The 18,955-nt window shown below is 30.5% G+C and overlaps 1 long non-coding RNA gene across 2 annotated transcripts; it reads right to left on the bottom strand.

Annotated features, from left to right (window-relative positions):
* Positions 1–16,774: 16,774 nt before the first annotated feature.
* Positions 16,775–18,937, bottom strand: LOC108910971. 2 transcript variants are annotated; one of them, XR_001964487.2, is made up of 3 exons: positions 18,850–18,937; positions 17,585–18,227; positions 16,775–16,950 (listed from the first exon to the last, which is right to left on the bottom strand). It is a non-coding gene; the product is annotated as an uncharacterized LOC108910971 (long non-coding RNA). The 2 variants fall into 2 exon arrangements; XR_001964486.1 differs by lacking the exon at positions 18,850–18,937 and adding an exon at positions 18,273–18,479 and having other exon boundaries at positions 17,585–18,194.
* Between the last annotated feature and the right edge of the window lie 18 nt (positions 18,938–18,955).

The following is an 18,955-nucleotide window of genomic DNA, read 5'->3' as shown; positions in this document are numbered from 1 at the left end:
ATCACCCCTCCATACGCTACTTACAAATAGAGGGTTGCACCCTGTATTCCTAACCTCTGTATCAGCAAGTACGTACGGCGTCGCTTAAAAATTTATCTATGTATCGATCCGAAACTTGCAGTATAAATGCCGTACTGTAATAAGTCACCAAAACCCGGGCCAAAATTTTCGGAAAATCAAACATTTTTCTGGCTTCCGGTATTACTATTTTTGTACGGCATTAGATCGAGGTTCATTTTTTTATATAACCTAGTGTACTTTAGAAATGCCGTACAAAAATGTTTTACCGACAAGAATTGACGGCATAGTTTCTAAAGTTATTGTTTATGTGGTAGTATTGATTTATAAGTAATTCATGCTGGGTCAAATGACCCCATGAAAATTTCCGATGGGCTTGTAGTCTATTACCTCGCACTCCTCGATCGGACCGTGAACGTAATTGATCATTCCGATCCTGTTTTTAAGAATATCATATTTATAACTATTATTTTTACAATTTTTATCAGATTTTTGTTTATAGTTATTTACTACCTGTGTCAGTTTTTTTTCTTTTTTTAAAGAACGCAATATTTACGGAGATAACACTTCTGTTTTGCTTAAAAATAAAAAAAAGAATACCTTTTGAGATAAATGACCTTCACAGCACTAAAGACAATAGTTCGACGTATCGTCAGTAAAAATTTGTAATTTTTTTATAGATTAACAAAAAAATTACGAAGAGTTAAAGTGAGAGGTGTCAATTTTGTAGGCAGAAAACCGTGATTTTTTCAACATTTTCATTAATAACTGAAAAGTGGGATAACGAAAGTAACTGAAATTTTAGCACACAATAGAGTAATAGTAATTTTTCGCCCCTACGTTTTCTTAATATCGATTTTCAAACTCAGGGGTCTATTTCATTTATTTCGATAGTAATGCCTATAGATGTGCCTCTTATAATTCAATAATTCTATAATTTGAAATACCGTGTTTTATATTTTCTGTTTTGTCAGTTTAGTTAGTTTCTAATGATAGTTTTATCTTCATTTGTACCATATCTTTTGGCAGAAATTATTGCACAGTCATCGATGCAACCAAGTACTGTGAAACATTTATACTTTTTTACTATTCACTTATGTAGTCAGTGTATTCATAAATTGTTTTTATTATGTGCTACGATATACCCTTAGATAACCTGCTGAGTCGATAATAAAAATGTTTGTGTAATGTAATATGTGGTATCCAGAGTGGCTATAAACGCTATTTTCACAACTTTTGTTCTATGTAAGATGTGTTTTTATAAGATTTTCCAATGAAGTGCAAATAGTCCCCAAAAAAGTCAATCAATGTACAACAAAGGAAATGAAATATTAAAAGCATATGAATGAATGAATGAAATATATGAATTAGAAAAATACAGTACAGTACAAATGGTAGAAGCAATACCTGCCTCTTAGGATGAATAGTTTTTAATAGCTTGCAAATTAGGACGGGGAATAGAGACAATAGTGTTATATTTAGGATAGGTATAAGTATATGTTCGTTATGATGTCGAGTATAGTTGAATGTGAACGATGATTGTGATTTCACTAAACAGCATATGTATCGATTCCTTTAACCTTTATGAACAAAAATCAATACCCAATTACTTGTTTTAAAGAACTAAAATGTTTAAATTTGATAAGTAAATATCAACACTCGAATTTTCAGTCCAATACTTTTGAACAAAACTTAACACTTTATTGAAAATCTGAATTTATAATTTTTTATATTGTTCTGTTTGATTTTAATTTTTTCTCGGTATATTATAAATGTTAGTAAATTGTGCCTACATCTATATCTATATAATATAGGAATGTAAGTAAAGTACAAAATATGGAAAGCTTCCATTACTGTCAGATGTAGTATAATATATTTTTTATGGAATGTGACACTTTTTCTAATATTAACAGAATACGCGTCTATGATTTAGCCACTCTGAGATATCGTTTACAATTTTCATTGGTGTTACTTGGATGTTAAATGTTTCAACAGTTAAATAATTAATACATATGAACGTCCCCCAATAATTAGGCATTTATATCTCTCAAAAAATCATACAAATTTGCCCTATAACATTTAATACAATATTCTTTAATTCTATTGCTACACAAAATAACTAAAATTTAGGGAACTGAATAGTCTATAGAAAAGCAACAGGTTTGATATTCAATGCAGACTATTTAGTAGAATATTAAGCCAAATCAAGTCTTGAATACTAGTTATTAATTCATAATCTCCAAGTATGATGCCAGTAAACACACATACGTTTGAAAGCCGTTTGTAATGTCCAAACGGTTTTTAGTATTAATATCTTTAACTGTTTGTTACGTTTCAAAATAACGTTTTTCTTAAACACAAGTTAAATCCGGTTTAAATAACATTTTTCCGATCGTTCTGTTACAAGTAGCTGATTCAAAACTTCACTGTTGTAATAAACAGTAGCAATAGCGTTGAGATTACTAAACTTATCTGGAGTAATAAGCTCAACCTTACGCATATAATATACAGAAACTAAAACAAATATCGTGCTCCTTTGTATGATGTGAGCTTCAAGTGAAGCTTAAAAACAAAATTCAATATGAATCTTATTAAACAAAGATAGATTGAACAAAAACATGGTAAAAGTAACCAGTGCCTTTCATTAAAATATATTAAGCTTTCGGTGATAAAAACGATTAAATTGAAAATAAATACTAAAATCCGGAACTAGTATAATGTAATAATAGGTACATGTTTTTTATAAAATTAATTCTTTATTCTCCTGAATCTTGATTGAACCGGAAGGTTAAATTTAGTGGCTGCAAAAATAAATTTCAAAATGTTTTCATTTTTTATGTTGTTATTAGTAATTTTTTTTCTTCACTGACTGATAACTATAGTTTCTTTAATTTGGTTGTAGAGGGTTTGTAATGATATCAAAAACGTTTGAAATTACTTCTAAAGGTAAATTTGAAATTACATGATTATCTTTAACTTTTTCTGACGAAATTTTAGCTAATGTAAATTGTGCTTCTATTTGACTAAACCAAATTTCCCATATTTTATCTGCTATTTCTATTATATCATTGACATCTTTCTTACCAGAGGTTGTTATTGCCACCAATATGGTTTTTGGTAGATGCCGTTTCCATAATTTTAGCAGTAATTCTTTGCTAACCATTTGCAAACCGCTAACGACATTCAGCATTTCTCTAAAGAAGACTGATGGTTTACCGTCTCCCGTTTCTGATCCTGATAATAATTCGTCTAATCTTTATTCTTCACTGACTGATAACCTGATAATTATAGTTTCTTTAATTTTGGTATATAAATTTTGTTGTGGAGGGTTTGAAATGATATCAAAACTGTTTGAAATTACTTTTATAGGTAAATTTGAAATTACATGATTATATTTAACTTTTTCTGACGAAATTTTAGCTAATGCAAATTATGCTTCTATTTGACTAAACCAAATTTCCAGTTTTCTTATCCAAAACGGTGGTAATTTCATTGTAAAGATTTTGTTGTCAACGTTCACAGTTTTATTAATCATTTCATTTGTGTCATTCATTTTGAAGTATTTAAAAATAGTTAAAAATTTAGTTTACTTTTGAAATTGAGAGTAGGTTTATATTATGTGTAGCAACCTTACCACAAGAATCAATATATCCCAATTTTTATTTTCAAAGATTTCGATTCTTCTTTCTTCACTCTTCCTATTGATTGAATTCTTCTTTCTTACTTTCTTAAAATTGGAAGATTTAGGTTCGCTTCTTTTTCTTCTACTTTTGTTCAATAATCAACAATACCCTAAAAATGTTTTTTTAATATTTTTTTACAAGAAATCCAGTGTCACTTTATAAATTACTATTATCATCATAAAACCCTGCAACGTATTTTTTTAGACAATTGACCTTTTATGAATGTTTAAAAAACAGATTAATGCAACTACTTTTAATCACACTGTCACACGACCCTGCTAAAAGTACTGCCAACATATTTTCTAAAAATTAAAGTATTTTTAACATTAAGATAGACCACAGAAGAACGGTTGATTTTCTAACGTATCAAAAGTTATTAACTAATAGACCTCGAAAATACGATTTAAAAACGTATGTGTTTTATTGGGTATAATACTGACGCCTAGACCGGAAGCAAATTACAAAACTGGAGATACAATGCACTAAAAGCATATATGTTTATATACAGGATAATTTGAAAAAGGTCATACATACAGGGCTGGAAAATCCACATGGTCCATCTGCCTTTACATGAGAGCGACAAAGTAAAGTAAAGAAATCCGTACGATAGACAAGGATGGCTACAGTGAAGACGTTTCATAATCTGAATAGTCACCACCCGTTTCGGGTTAGAAGTGGGACTGACTATTCAGATTATGAAACGTCTTCAATGTAACCATCCTTGTCTATCGCACGGATTTCTATGACTTACTTTATCGCTCTCACGTAACGGCCGATGTACCATGGGGACTTTCCGAACCTGTATAGGGCCGATAGAACATAAAAAATAAGATGATTTTTTCCAATGAACCATGGGCTTGTCGTCTTTTGTTTTTAAGACACTGGGTGTCAAAAATTAATCTTTAAAATCAGATTTTGCTAAAATGGTGATATTCTTTCAATTCCTGAAGAAAGTTATTTTGTCGATGCTCTGGAGAATGCAAATTTCTATGCATTTTTTGGGGAATGGTTTTTTTTATAAAAGAAAAAACTATTTTTTATAAAAGCCTAAGTGTCAACCTTACAAACCCAATCAACCGAAACCAACTTGTCCATCCCACAAATATGTGTATCCACCATTTATCTTAATGTCTGATTGAATATGTCAACGGGTGTTACTACGTAAGAAAGATTTTATCATTGATCAATAAAACTGGTCAACGTCGGTAAAATTATTGTTAAAATTACTGATACTGAGGTGTTTGATTTGTGTTGCTGATATGGTATTTAAGATTTTAAGACGTAATATTCGAGAAAGACTCGTTGAGTCGTTTACTCTCGAATGGTGAGCAATCAATTCTAAAGTAGTTTTTATCTCCGTCCAAATCATTCCGTGTTTAAATATAAATGTTGATTCAAAGGTCAAGCGAAACATTAGAAACGTTTGGCAAAATTTAAATACACTGCATATATTCCCTTCAACACAAAATTTTGTTCGATTCATGGAGGTACACGAACAACTGCATCCATCAAATATACATTCGCTTAAAACATCTGCATTCATTATTCATTACTTTTAAGGCCGATACACACTGACGATTCTCGTGACGCGACAATACTCTTTTAGTATGACGTCACATATTTAGGCAACCCGCAACATATTGTCATAGTTGAAATTGTACAGACCGAATCTGACCCATACGCAGCTTGATGTTATCGCTGTCATCATTTGCGTATTTTCTCTTATTTTGTATAATCTCGGTATTTTCTAGTTCTACCAAGTATTTTTAATGTTTATTATAGACGTACCTACTCTCAACAAATACCAAACTTTTCTTGAATGATATCCTGTTGGGAGGCTACTTCGCTTACATGAAATTATCTTTAATGCGCATGCTCAGTAACACTGATATACATTACCACTGTTTCGCGATCTTGATTAGTTATCCAAGTCAAGGTTTTAGTGGGATAAAGATCAATAAATAAAAAAACACTATATTTTAAATCATTGCCAACGTTTCGGTGTTATTTTACACTATCCTCAGGGCTCGAAATTTGAAGTGTCTTTTGTCCAACCTAACAGTTCTAAATATTAAGAAGATGGTATCTAGATACTTATATGTGTATTTATAATTCATGGAACAATTTCAATGCGGTTTTCTTTCACAGTGAAAATTGTTGTAACGTCTTAGGTACTGTTCAGCAGAATGACAGTAGAAAATTTGTTTAAAATATAGTGTTCCTTTATTTATTGATCTTTATCCCACTAAAACCTTGACTTGGAACACTGATATAATTTTAATTTATTAATTACTATAAAAGTCAATATTGTTCTATAAATTTAAATATATAAATTCTATAATTCTATTAATTTGCCACTCACGACAATGTGCAGTATGGGGTTGCCCAGCGCATAATCTAAGGGTAAGTTCTAACCGAAAAGGCAGTTCTTAAAAAAAAAGTTAGTTCTAAAAGTTAAAAAGGGCGGTTGCAAAATTTGATTGCAAGTACTATGAAATTTAAATTTCATTAATACTTGTTAAATGCCGGTCCTGTAAAGGGTTAATACATAAATAACATAAATTTATTGAAATAAAACAATAACTATGTACTTTGAGTACAGTGCATAAGGATATAACAAAGAATTAGAGTTTATTGTCCGGCATTTAAAAAGTACCACATCTTTTTTTTTTTGGGGGGGGGGTATTGGGTTTTATGTTGTTAGCATAAATCGAATTTTTCGGGCGATTTCTTTGAGCTAGCATAAGGTGATTGATTTTGGATAGTTCTTAAAATTCCTTAGATTATCCCCTGGGGTTGCCTATTATTTGGCGTGACGTCACTACTAAAAAGGTCTACAGGTTCGGAAAGTCCCCGTGGTACATCGGCAGTTACGTGAGAGCGATAAAGTAAGTCATAGAAATCCATGCGATAGACAAGGATGGTTACATTGAAGACGATTCATAATCTGAATAGTTCTAACCCGAAACGGGCGGTGACTATTCAGATTATGAAATGTCTTCACTATAGCCGTCCTTGTCTATCGCACGGATTTCTTTACTTTACTTTGTCGCTCTCATGTAAAGGCAGATGGACCATGTGGATTTTCCAGCCCTGTATAGCTTATGTAAGACCTGATACAGGAAACAAACTTGAATGGTGTTTCAACATCAGTTGAGAGAGCTTTATCTCTCATCAAAGTTCGTCATTTTAAACTCCAGACACCCTACCCTGTATGGCTTCACATAAGCGATTTAGCTGCACGATTAAGAACCTCGAATTGTCTACATCAAATTGCTCTTTGATGCTACAAGATAAGTGGTCTTAGCCCCACCACACATCACGCTCGGCATAATTTTGATTGCACCCGCTTTTATTTACTGCAGTTATCATAGACCACTCGATGTTGATGTTGATGAAAATAGTTACAGACGTTTCGAAGTATTAAAAAAATTTATTGGTGTTAATTGTCGAACAGTTGTTCTTCTTCTCGCGTAGTTTATAATAAATTTAGTATTAGTGATAGTCGTAGTAGATGCGTGTTATTTTGTGTATCAATGAAAACAGCTTTCGTCGGAATTCATGTAGTGTTGTAAAAATTCACTTCAAAAACGCGATGCTCAGTTAACTCAATGTTTAAGAATCTTAATGTTCTAAAAAACTGTTACAGTTCAATAAAAAAAATTACTATAGTCCGTTTACTGTCGTTCACATTTTTAAACCTTTTCTTAAGCGTGTTTTTTTTAATACAATTACATAATACACAAAATTAAATTTTTTCATGTCTTTTTCTAATGTACCCGTGTATATATTTACTGATCTGTGTCGTTTCCTTTTACAATACAATATATAGGACTTGATAGATCTGTTAGAATAAGCAAGATAAAATAAAAAAGTGTACCACGATAGTTTTAGAAAAAAATTTATTCGGTATTTGTTATTTGAAAGTCGTGAATTTCGTTCCGAATGAATTGTTATTTATATAGAGTAGGCTTTGAATCTACTTGTTGGAATTTTATTTAAAGCGATTTCTTGGAAAATTATTAATTTTTTTGAGAATTTATACCGCAGAATATTTTGTTTGTGATAACCAGGAAATAAGTATGTTTAGGAAATAATATTTGCTGAAATTCTAAACATAACTTATAACTCATAGTCAGAATTGTCAGTAATTGACAAATTTTTAACCTTCGGGCATTTCCAAAGCCAGTTTAAATTAAAACAGAAATCTCAAGTCTGGAAAAATTATATTGCATTCTGGATTGATGAAATTTGAAGTACTAGGATTCGCATTTATGCTGAAAAAATCCTTAGTAATTTTCCGAAACATCGCAGATAAAAAAATTACAACAATGTTTAGATTAATGTCGTGGTATTAATGGTACTCACTGTATTTAAATTTATGGAACTAATACGCTTAAAAAATTAGTGTTTTAAAATTACGTAAATAATTTTTTGATTTGAGAGGAATATAACATGATCCGTCCTTAAAAATTTAGTCCTTTAAAAAGATTTATAATGAAATTAGAAGATCTATCTCTTTTTTATACATCACTGGGCAAAAATTCAGATACAAATAAAATCAGGGTCGAGTATTGATTAAATTGATATACTCAAAAAACTGAATTACTTTAATTTAAATTTTAAGGACATGATGATTTATATTCTTAATATAATTACAGGATAAAGAACACAACGTCATTCACCGAACATTCTTACAACAATCTATACATACATTTCATAGTTTTCCTTCGGCAGTTTGCATAACATTTTGATTTATTTACTGGCCTTCTACAACGTATAAAATCAAGATTAATGAATAATACTAATAATAATAGTTTATTTTCCTTCACGATATTACGCTTATAGGAATAGTCAAATAAAACATACCAACTAAGATAGAGTGGGCAAAAAAACACCAATTAGAATAATAAGTATTAAAAATTGATTTAAATCACCATTCACCGAACATTCTTACAACAATGTATACATACATTTCATAGTTTTCCTTCGGCAGTTTGCATAACATTTTGATTTATTTACTGGCATTCTACAACGGATAAAATCAAGATTAATGAATAATACTAATAATAATAGTTTATTTTCCTTCGCGACATTACGCTTATAGGAATAGTCAAATAAAACGTAGCAACTAAGATAGAGTAGGCAAAAAAAACACCAATTAGAATAATAACTATTAAAAACTGATTTAAATCACCTTTCAGTTAATATGCACCAATTAGTTTTAATTCGTCAGATAGTTTGTTGTACGTTTTAAGTCTTAAACAATCTGGAGAGTTTTATTCTGATCTTTTTATTGATTGCTCAACAAATTGCAGATGCTTTCATTTTGTATTTTATAAAAAGGTTAACTCAGGGAAACTTTTCTGTAAGTTATAGATATTTTTTATTGTTTACTGGACGCTCTAACCTTATCACCAACCCACATTTTGTCACATGCCATATTGTTATAATATTTACCAAGAGAAATACAGCAATTAAAATAATACAAAAACGAAGTATTAAATATTGTTTAGGATAGTTAGTTTAAATAATTAGTATTAGTTGAGTCAGCAATAAAATAGTTGTAACAATATTATTTAATAATTCTCATTCGCTATAACTTTAATTGGCGCGGATAAAGCACCCAAATGAATTATTTATTGCAACTGCGATTGTGATTGTTTGTTTGGGTGTTCGCCTTACGACATTCGCGGAAATACAGTCCACATCAAAATTGTGCAGTTAACTTCCGTCGATACGGGGTGATTCAAAACTTATCCAAAAAAAAAACTAACACAAATGCTATCTTGTTTCACCATAACACAAATGCTTCGCCATAATACAAATGTTTTCTTACTTCACAATATATTAAAACGATATCCATCAACTCCGAGTTGCTATACACGCAAGCCATTTTTGACACTAACTACTAAAAAACTATTGTAAACACTATGGCCACGACGACTGTAAAATTGGATTTCAGTATTAGGTTCTCCACGCGTATTACGAATGATACTTGAGACTACAGTTCTCCAGCTATGTAATGGTTGAAAGTACTACAACTTCCATAATTGTTTTTTCTCGGAAACTATAAGGATTTTACAAAAAATTTTGTACGATATTGACTCCATTTCTCATGCTGCATTTATTCCCCTATTGGATAAGTTGTGAATCACCCTGTATATACAAATATTGTCAGATCACAAAAAGGTCCAGTAAATACAAAATTTATAGAAATATGATTAATTGTACTCAGGGGTAGTCTACGTCACTCGAGTAGGCCATTTTCTTAAACTACTTTAAAGCTAAGAAATCCATTCTAAAATCACCTGTTGCTATAATTTGAGTATTAGTCTTGCTTACAACATTCAGTACGTCAGATTTATTAAAAGACATATATATCACCCAAGGGTGATATACAGGGTGTTTCAGAAAGACCTCCCGTAAATTCATGAACTATATGTCTATCTCCTCTTGTTTTCGAGATACAGAGCTACAAAATAAAATAGAATTTTTACGAAAATTTCCAAACGGTGCGAAATATTTTTATGAAATTTGGTATTCCGGGGTTTTTAAGGACACCAAATACGCTGGTCTAATTATTTTTTGGATATTTCATAGAGGGCGCTAGTTCCTCTACATTCCTATTACATTTTATGTTCAAATTTTTTTAAGGTTAGGTTTTTTACCATTCGGGCTCCAATTTCTAATGTAAAATTATATTTTCTAACAAAAATGTACTCTTGTCAGAACTTCCTAATGTGGACGGTTTTCGACAAAAAAGGCTTTTAATTGAACTCTTACAATATTACCTAAAATGTAATAGGAATGTAGCGTAACTAGCACCCTCTATGAAATATCCAAAAAATAATTAGACCAGCGTATTTGGCGTCCTTAAAAACCCCGGAATACCAAGTTTCATAAAAATATTTCGCACCGTTTGGAAATTTTCGTAAAAATTCTATTTAAAAAATTTTATTTTGTCGCTCTGTATCTCGAAAACAAGAGGAGATAGACATATAGTTCATAAGACAAAAAATTCTTATTTTTTGTCGTACTATCACGCCCTGAATTTACGGGATGTCTTTCTGAAACACCCTGTATTATATTTGACTGAAACAGAATAGAATTATGGCACACCTTATTAATATTGTGTAAACTGTCGAGGGGTGTTTTAAAAACAAAACTTTTATTTATATTTCAGAAATGCAACACTCAATTGTTTTCCCGTGTACTTCTTTGATGTCGCAAGAAAATTTAGTAAAACTTTAGTCTCTATTTCTTTCTAAACAGAATGTGCTGTGGATGACAGTGTTTCCATTGTCCAATCGCTCGTTACCGTTCATTAGAGTCTATTTCTGTTTTGTGGCTATTATGTTACACATGTAAATATTATCTAACAGCCCAACATTTCCCGATTACACAAAAAATGTTTATTATTAAGTTATTTATTGGACATATTATTTCAGCATCATAAATTCATATTACCTCAGTATTAAAAAAAAGGAACGTTAGAATCCAGTTTTGATTATCAATGAAGCTACATGTTTCTCGTCAACTACATATTGTAAACGTAAACACCCGTTCTTGTAGTTGTGTTTCAATGTAATAATTTTGTTTTATCGATCTGTACATATATTAGGCTCTGGGGACAATTCAAGCCGGACCACGGGCGTTCATGAAAGGATCGTGACACGAATTTCCACTCATTTGGAATAGAAAATCCTACATTTTATGTGGATTTTAAAAATTGCTAGTAGTAATAACGCTGAATATGAAGACAAAACCTATCTACAAACCGTTGTGAAAGCGATAAAATGTAGGCACCAAATATACAGGGTGGTGGTCCATTAGTATAGTAAAGCATAATAGCTCTATTATATATTCAAGATGTGTTCAAATAAAAATTAGGGATATTGTCTGAAGTCAGGTACTTATTTATGGCATAGTTTTTGTTCTTTATTTATTGGATATTTTGCCACTTGTGACAAGAATTAAAAAAATTAATGAAATAAACCCTTGCACAAGAAGGTTAATTTTATGAAAATAGTTTTCCCTTGCCAAACAACAACACTGAAAAGAGAATAATATTAATAATAATAATTTTTATTTCCTCTAAGACAAAAAACAAATTTTTATAGAAATTATAAAAATAATTGCCTTACAAACTAAACCAGAAAGAACTCGTCTAAAGTATAATAACAATTGTCGAGTAAAAAACTTTTTAACACATTTTAAAAAACTTAAATTTTTAGCAAGCTTAATGTGATCACTAAAATTATTAAAAATCTTAAGACCAAGACATGGGTGAATTCAATGGAATTTTATATTTATAAAAATTTATATGATAGGTCACCAAAAATACCTACGGGACATTCCCCTTTTTCAATACATTCTATTGATTTTTCATGAAAAGTATAACTGAATTTGTCGACCTACCAGGGCAAAAACCGTGCTGACTAGCTGTAATAATATAATTTCTATCTAAGGAAGGTAAAAATAAGCATATTCAAATATAAGAGAGAAAGTGGTAACAGATCTATAGGCAATTGCTAACTTCGGATCGTTCTTTTTATATATAGATACTATTTTACCTAAAATTTCAAAGAATTTGGAAAATCACCCGTATTAAACGATAAATTAACTAGATATGTATGTGGTCTAACCTGACCATGATTTAATTTTTAGTTTACTTTTCAACAGTTGTAATAATTCCTCACTTACATAGTAAGTGACTTACTACCCATGACTTACTATATTTTGGTTTTTTGGTTTTCATTAATGAAAAGTATGTATCAAAATAATATCGAAAAATGTCAAAAAGTGTTATAAGCTTCATTTAAGTTCTGTGACATATATACATTCTCCCAACTTTCTGACTGCAACGCATAATAGGAAAAGTTTTGTATATTTTTTATATTTAATTCAAAGAATACCGATCTATGATCCGAGAAAGCAAAGCGACACAAACCGTGCCATCTTACATATTAGTAAAAATTTGATCTAATATTGTTGAAGTAGAACTACCAGGACAGTCTAAATTAAAATCACCAGTTAAAATTATGTTTACATTTGGTTGAAACACATATTCTAAAACTTCATAAATACCTACACTCTAAAAAAATATTTAAATTCCCTTAGGAGATCTGTAGCAAGTTAAAATTATAAAATAACTATTGTTATCTCTATACCTAATTCAACAAATTTCTATGTGCTTCTCCTTGCAAAACTTGTCTAAATTTATTTCAGTAGTCTCGAAATTTAATCTAGAAAAAATGGCGACACCACCTTTTTCATTTATATTCCTACAACAATATTGACTACTTACTCACAAATTTATAATGTTCTTAAAATAAATAGAATTACTTTTAGCGTGAGTTTCAGTATAACATAAAACATGTATGCTATTACAAACGGCAAGCCCAACTTCTATATAATTAATTGCCTCTTCATTTAAACTACAAACATTTAACAATAAAAGTTGTGGTTGAAAGATTGTCATTCGACGTTCTTCCTGCCCCTCACACATGATGAGACAAATGTGGTGCATCATGTTCGTTGCATTTGTATGATGTCGACTTGTCCATCTTATATGTTATGCCCTTGTTTGAGAAGACAAAACCATTGATTGTCGAGACGTAAACCGCGTTTTTTCAGTGCGAGATTTTTGATTAGGCAAAACCGCGTTCATAAAATTTTTCGCGGGTGGCAAAATATCCAATAAATAAAGAAAAAACGCTACAAAATAATTTTCAAAAATACATTGTTAGTTTTTTTAATGGAACATATATTTTTACATAATTCAATTCGCCAAATTATGTATGTATGGTGGTGTCAATAGTTTTTGATGCAGATACGGCATTGCCAATTAAAAAATTCTTTAAATTTTTCGAAAGCATGATCTAAAACTTGTAATAATTTCATATATTAATAGTTAGAATCAAAATATTTGACAATGTAGAAAAGAAAGGTTACCCACTGCATATCTGTAGGACATTCATTGCTTTATATAGGACGTTTTCCATAGACATGTCAGCTTCTCAAATTTGAAACGGCATTTTATCTTATGTTTCAAATGAAACATCGTATACTCGATGGTCTCATTTTGTACATCTTTTTATTCTTTCTAACTTTTATTAAAGTATTTCTATAACAACGCCGCAATCGAACGAAAAACTATTAAAGTACGTCACCAATCACCATACGCTGAATTTTTTCCATAATTGTATAAAAATATATACAAAATAAAACAAGTTCTTGACAGCTACGCGTTTATACGTCACCAGTTAAACAGAGACAGAAACTGATATTTGAAAATAGTTTTAAATTACAGTATTTTTTATCCCCTCCCATTTTAATTTGAATATTTTTTATTTTTGTTAAAATACTATTAATTTTTGCACGTGTCTAATAAAATACAAAACGCAGATTTACACTCGACCTATAATACGGTCAGAAATTTCTTCCATCCTAAATGCTACTTTTAAAAGAATGTTTCCCAGGGGCCTATTATATTCAACTATCTATATATGGACTCCTTCAATTTATGTTTGCATAAAATGTTAAAAAATTGGTACAGAAATATATAAGTGTATGAATACATTGTTTGATTTTATTCACCCTTCCTTCATATAACAACGAATAGAGCACTGTTTGGCTGTTAAAAATAAAACTATAAGTGATTTACGATTTTACAAGTGATGTGAACATTTACAAGTGGCGCCCGATTTATATATATGTATGTATGTATGTATGTATGTATGTATGTATGTATATATGTATGTATGTATGTATATATGGCGGATATCGTAAAAGTGTGACAAAGGGGTAAGTATGTAGCTTAAGGGCCTGAGGCGAGCGTGAAAGTTGCTTCAGGAATCGAGGATTTTTCCATCACAATATCTAAGCGATGAACGTAAAAACTGTAAATACTGATTTAACATGCACAATACTTTGAATGTCGAACATGAAAAACTAAATCAATTTAGAGCTATGCTTAAATAGTTATCATCTTTAACATCTATTAATAAATTCATTGTTGTACAATACATTTTCATGGGAACATTTTGATTAAAATTAATAACTGAGAAAACACGAGAACGTTAATTCAAGCACGTGCACATTCTGAATGTCTTTTAGATGAACTTATTTGGATATTTGCTTTCCATTCCACTGACATCACTGCCTTTATTGTCACAAACTATTTCCAACAAGAAATTGTAGTTAGTCCGAGTGTGTTACCTGAATATATATCTCGGGGTGTGTTCCCAAGGTATCGACATACACTCGAAGCAATTTGGTTAATTTTGCTTGGGGGATTTGTTGCAAAATGTGGATTTTCTCAGACCCTGGAAAACAGTTCTTGGTACACGAATCTATACTAAACAAAAAGGTTAGTTAGTTGTGGATTTGTTACGTTTTGCGGTAAATTCTAATTAAAACAGATTTTTCTCATTATAATTTTGACAATTAAATATAAAATATTGTAAACTCAATTTTTAACTCGAGTATTTTATCATTAAGATTTAACTACGTAATATTCCTAGAACATGATATAAAAAAGCTTAGATAGAACGCGATAAAAAAAGATTAGATTAATTACTTCATTGGGAATAAAGTTCAGACAATGGATTCCTGCGCGCATTATTGTATTTTTGCTGAATGGCTTTTGGAATTAAAACAATAAACAATGCAAATGACGGAAACGTCCGAAAGGGTTGGAGGCGTAATATAAATATATAAGCGAAACTTAAAAGGTCTCCAAAAGAGTGGTGGAAAGTAGTCTTTCCGTATATAAGTATTTAATCTAAGAAGTAGTCTTGAAAGTGTAAGATGATAGACAGTGCATCAGCATCAGGTCTCCCCTGTATCACGAAGTTGGGGTAGATCGTTCTTACGTCTTAACAGTTCAGATAGTAGACTAAGTAAAACCAATGTTAATAGTAGGTATTTATTTTAAAATAAATATCTTTTTTTCTCTTTGCGTCATGCGCCTTGTAACAAAATTACCTACCAAATTATTGAATATAGAACTGTTTATTGTGGTAATCAAAATATTGCTTTAACAATTCCGTTACAAGCCTCCCGCGCCATCTGTCAATAATCAACTTCTACTAACGAGATAAAATAACAATTTCTGTATTTTCTAGGGCACAGAAGTTTTTCAGTATATTGCAGCTCTCAGAAATCTTGATTATACACCGTAAAGATGTGTACAGTACACTAGTACAGTCATTGTAAAGTCTGTAGGGAGTACAGCCTTCGAATTATTCTCCTATATAAGCTGCAAGAGTAGGAGCAAGATGTGAATAATTACTGCTATCAGCTTCTAATAAAACTACTATTTAACTAACCTGAATTTTCAAAGTAATGGAAATATATTAAGAAGATAATATTCTCTGTTCCTTTTAATTTCTCAATCTTTTTTTTTAAATAAAATTGAACAAGATAAAAATGGTTTTGAATGATTGAAAATTACAAAATTTTAAATTTTACTATAATATCAAAATATTATCGCAAAATATTTAATTTTCATTCAAAAATAATATTGCAAAAACATTGCAGAATATTCTTAATGATTAATAACAGTTTCAAAAACATCGTTCAGAAATGGTATTTTGTAAATTGATTAACTTAATAGGTATTAAAAAAATTGATTAGCCCTTAACATAGTTAAAGAAATCAAAGAACAGAATGATAAAATTCTTATGTAAAATACTTGGAAAATGGAAAAATTGTAGATAAAGTTTTTAGATGTTAAAGATCTGCGAGTACAACAGAATATTATATCTCAAGATTTGTTTCAAGGTTCTGCAGATTTCTTTTAAGACATCTATGTCTCATCCCGCATTAAAACGTGTTTCATGTTGCTATTCCCTACCTGTATCATATATTAAAGTTTAAAATTGTTCTTCATGCCCAGTTTTAGAAAATATGCATAGTGCCGAGAAAAAGGAAATTAATGGTGCAAAAATATACAAGAAAATATAACTCAGAAAAAAACCTAATAATATTGTTGTAAAGGTTAATTTAATTGATGAGAAGTATCTGACTTTGTTTTTATTTTATATAAATACAGTTGTATATATTCATCAATAAAATATTACAGATCAGAGAGAAAATATATATACTTCTACATCATTAGTTGTGATTGTGATTACCGTTATGAGTTAAAATGTATTTATTTTATTATTTATTTTGTCATAAATAAAACGATAAATGGTAAGGACGTAATGCTACAATTCAGTCCCCTGTGTAGTCCTTGAACCTACAAAAATAAAAACAAATAAGTTTATACCTTCAAATTATTATAGTTATCGAAGCTATCGCATATCTCTTCTCTAATAAATGAGAAGTCTAAAACTTATAAGGTCAAAATCTTATAATATAGTTGTTCCATGACTGCTGTTCTCCAAGAAAAGTCATTTAAAAATTGTTTGTAAACATAAGTTATGAGCAGTGTGGCCAGATTTTCTTAGGAGAGACAAAATTTGCCTGCCCAAAACTGTACAACCGTAGGAAAAACAAGAATGGAATGACTTTTGATCACATTATCTCCCTTTCTCTAATGCAAAATGCAATGCTGACATATAACACTCAAAAAGTGGTAAGAGACTGACCAATTCTAGATCACAACTTGTTTTAGATCAAAAAATTAAAAAATATTAACAAACTTCAAGGTCATTTGATTTTTATGATTCCGGACTTTGATAGTGATAGAACAAACATAAAATTGCCGAAATTGCAAGTTGTGACTTTTGCAAATACTGGATTATACACCGATCATCAGGCGAGTAAGGCTACATCAGTCCATTTTACTTATCACATGCAACTGCATGAATATATGTGAAAAATCAGTGAAATTAATAAGAATTTAGGGGGAAAAGTTTAAAGAATCTTACTTTGGAAGCAATATTCACATTGATAAACATCAATTGACATCGATTTGTGACACAAAGACCAGGAATATCAAGATCAGTGTCACACGTAGTATATTCCCAAGCGGAGGTAAATCTTCCAGAGAAGTTTTCATTCTTTTTCTCATACCTGATTGAATAGGCCACACATTCAGGGATTTATGGGGGAAAATTCTGATGTTGGAAACAACACTGTGAAACACGTGTTTTCTGCCTCAGCTCATTGTTTGGATATTCCAATTTTCGCCAACGCTACGAGACCACACAACATTTAAAATAAGCACGCATTTCTGTGCTCAAAGATCATTTATGTGTTGTAGATCGTATCTGTTTTAGGCTTCTTTATGTCTCTTTCAAAATCCCAATTTTTCCTTTGTTGGATGGTTTTCGATTTGCATTCATCTATCCTGGGTCATACTAATCGTACCCTTATGGTCACCTGTGCAGATGGTGAGACAATGTCTATTAAAATATTTGTAACTGCACACTAATCTGATTAATTGCCTAACTCGTCATTAAATTTTTCTTGTATAGTTACTTCACGTATATCTTGTAGTTCTTTTTGTCTTTGTCTTTGGGCTATCACTTGCTGGCTCTTGAAATATAAAATATCAATTTTCATATAAATCTGTAAGATATAAAATATATATTTATGATTGCCGCTTCCACCTACCAGACATTTTGTAAGCCGTTTAAAAGGGCTACTGACTGGGTGGGATTAATCGTATATTGTGTGTATTTGTTAATAGTTTTACCAGTTTACATCACAAAACATATACTTAATACAAAATACATTGTATCAAGGTTTCTAAACAGACTATGAAAAACCTTGGGGTTACATAAATAAACAAAACAAACCCACATAAATAAGTATAGTTAAGTTTGGCAGTTTTATTTTGACATTAAGCATAAAACATAAGTTTCAAGTAGGAGTTCACTCATCATACTAGAGATGCGTTCAATTTTATGCGGACGTGTCCACATTTAACTAATTAATATTATGCAGTAATTAACAGCAGTACATTATCAAACTAAATTTAACTAAGACTAAATCGAGTTTCGTTACTAAGGTATGAGATATGAGGTATGATTAACTGTTGCTAAAAGATTTAATTAAATCGACTTCAAATGCCATTAAATAAGAAAAACTGAAGTTGAACTGCTAATAAAATATATTTCAGGAGCTGTAAAATGGTTAGTTCTCTTATTTAGTTATATTTAAAATACAATAAATAGTGTGAAGGCCTTACCTGGCTAAGAACCTAACAATTAATACAACACACAATATATAAATATTGAGTATTTAAAAAATCCTTTGGAGTTACCAACACCAAGATGACTATAATTGATATAGCC

This window comes from Anoplophora glabripennis, unplaced genomic scaffold, assembly GCF_000390285.2.
Source record: "Anoplophora glabripennis isolate ALB-LARVAE unplaced genomic scaffold, Agla_2.0 scaffold182, whole genome shotgun sequence".
Classification (NCBI taxonomy): domain Eukaryota; kingdom Metazoa; phylum Arthropoda; class Insecta; order Coleoptera; family Cerambycidae; genus Anoplophora; species Anoplophora glabripennis.
This window is presented reverse-complemented; position numbering and strand designations above follow the sequence as displayed.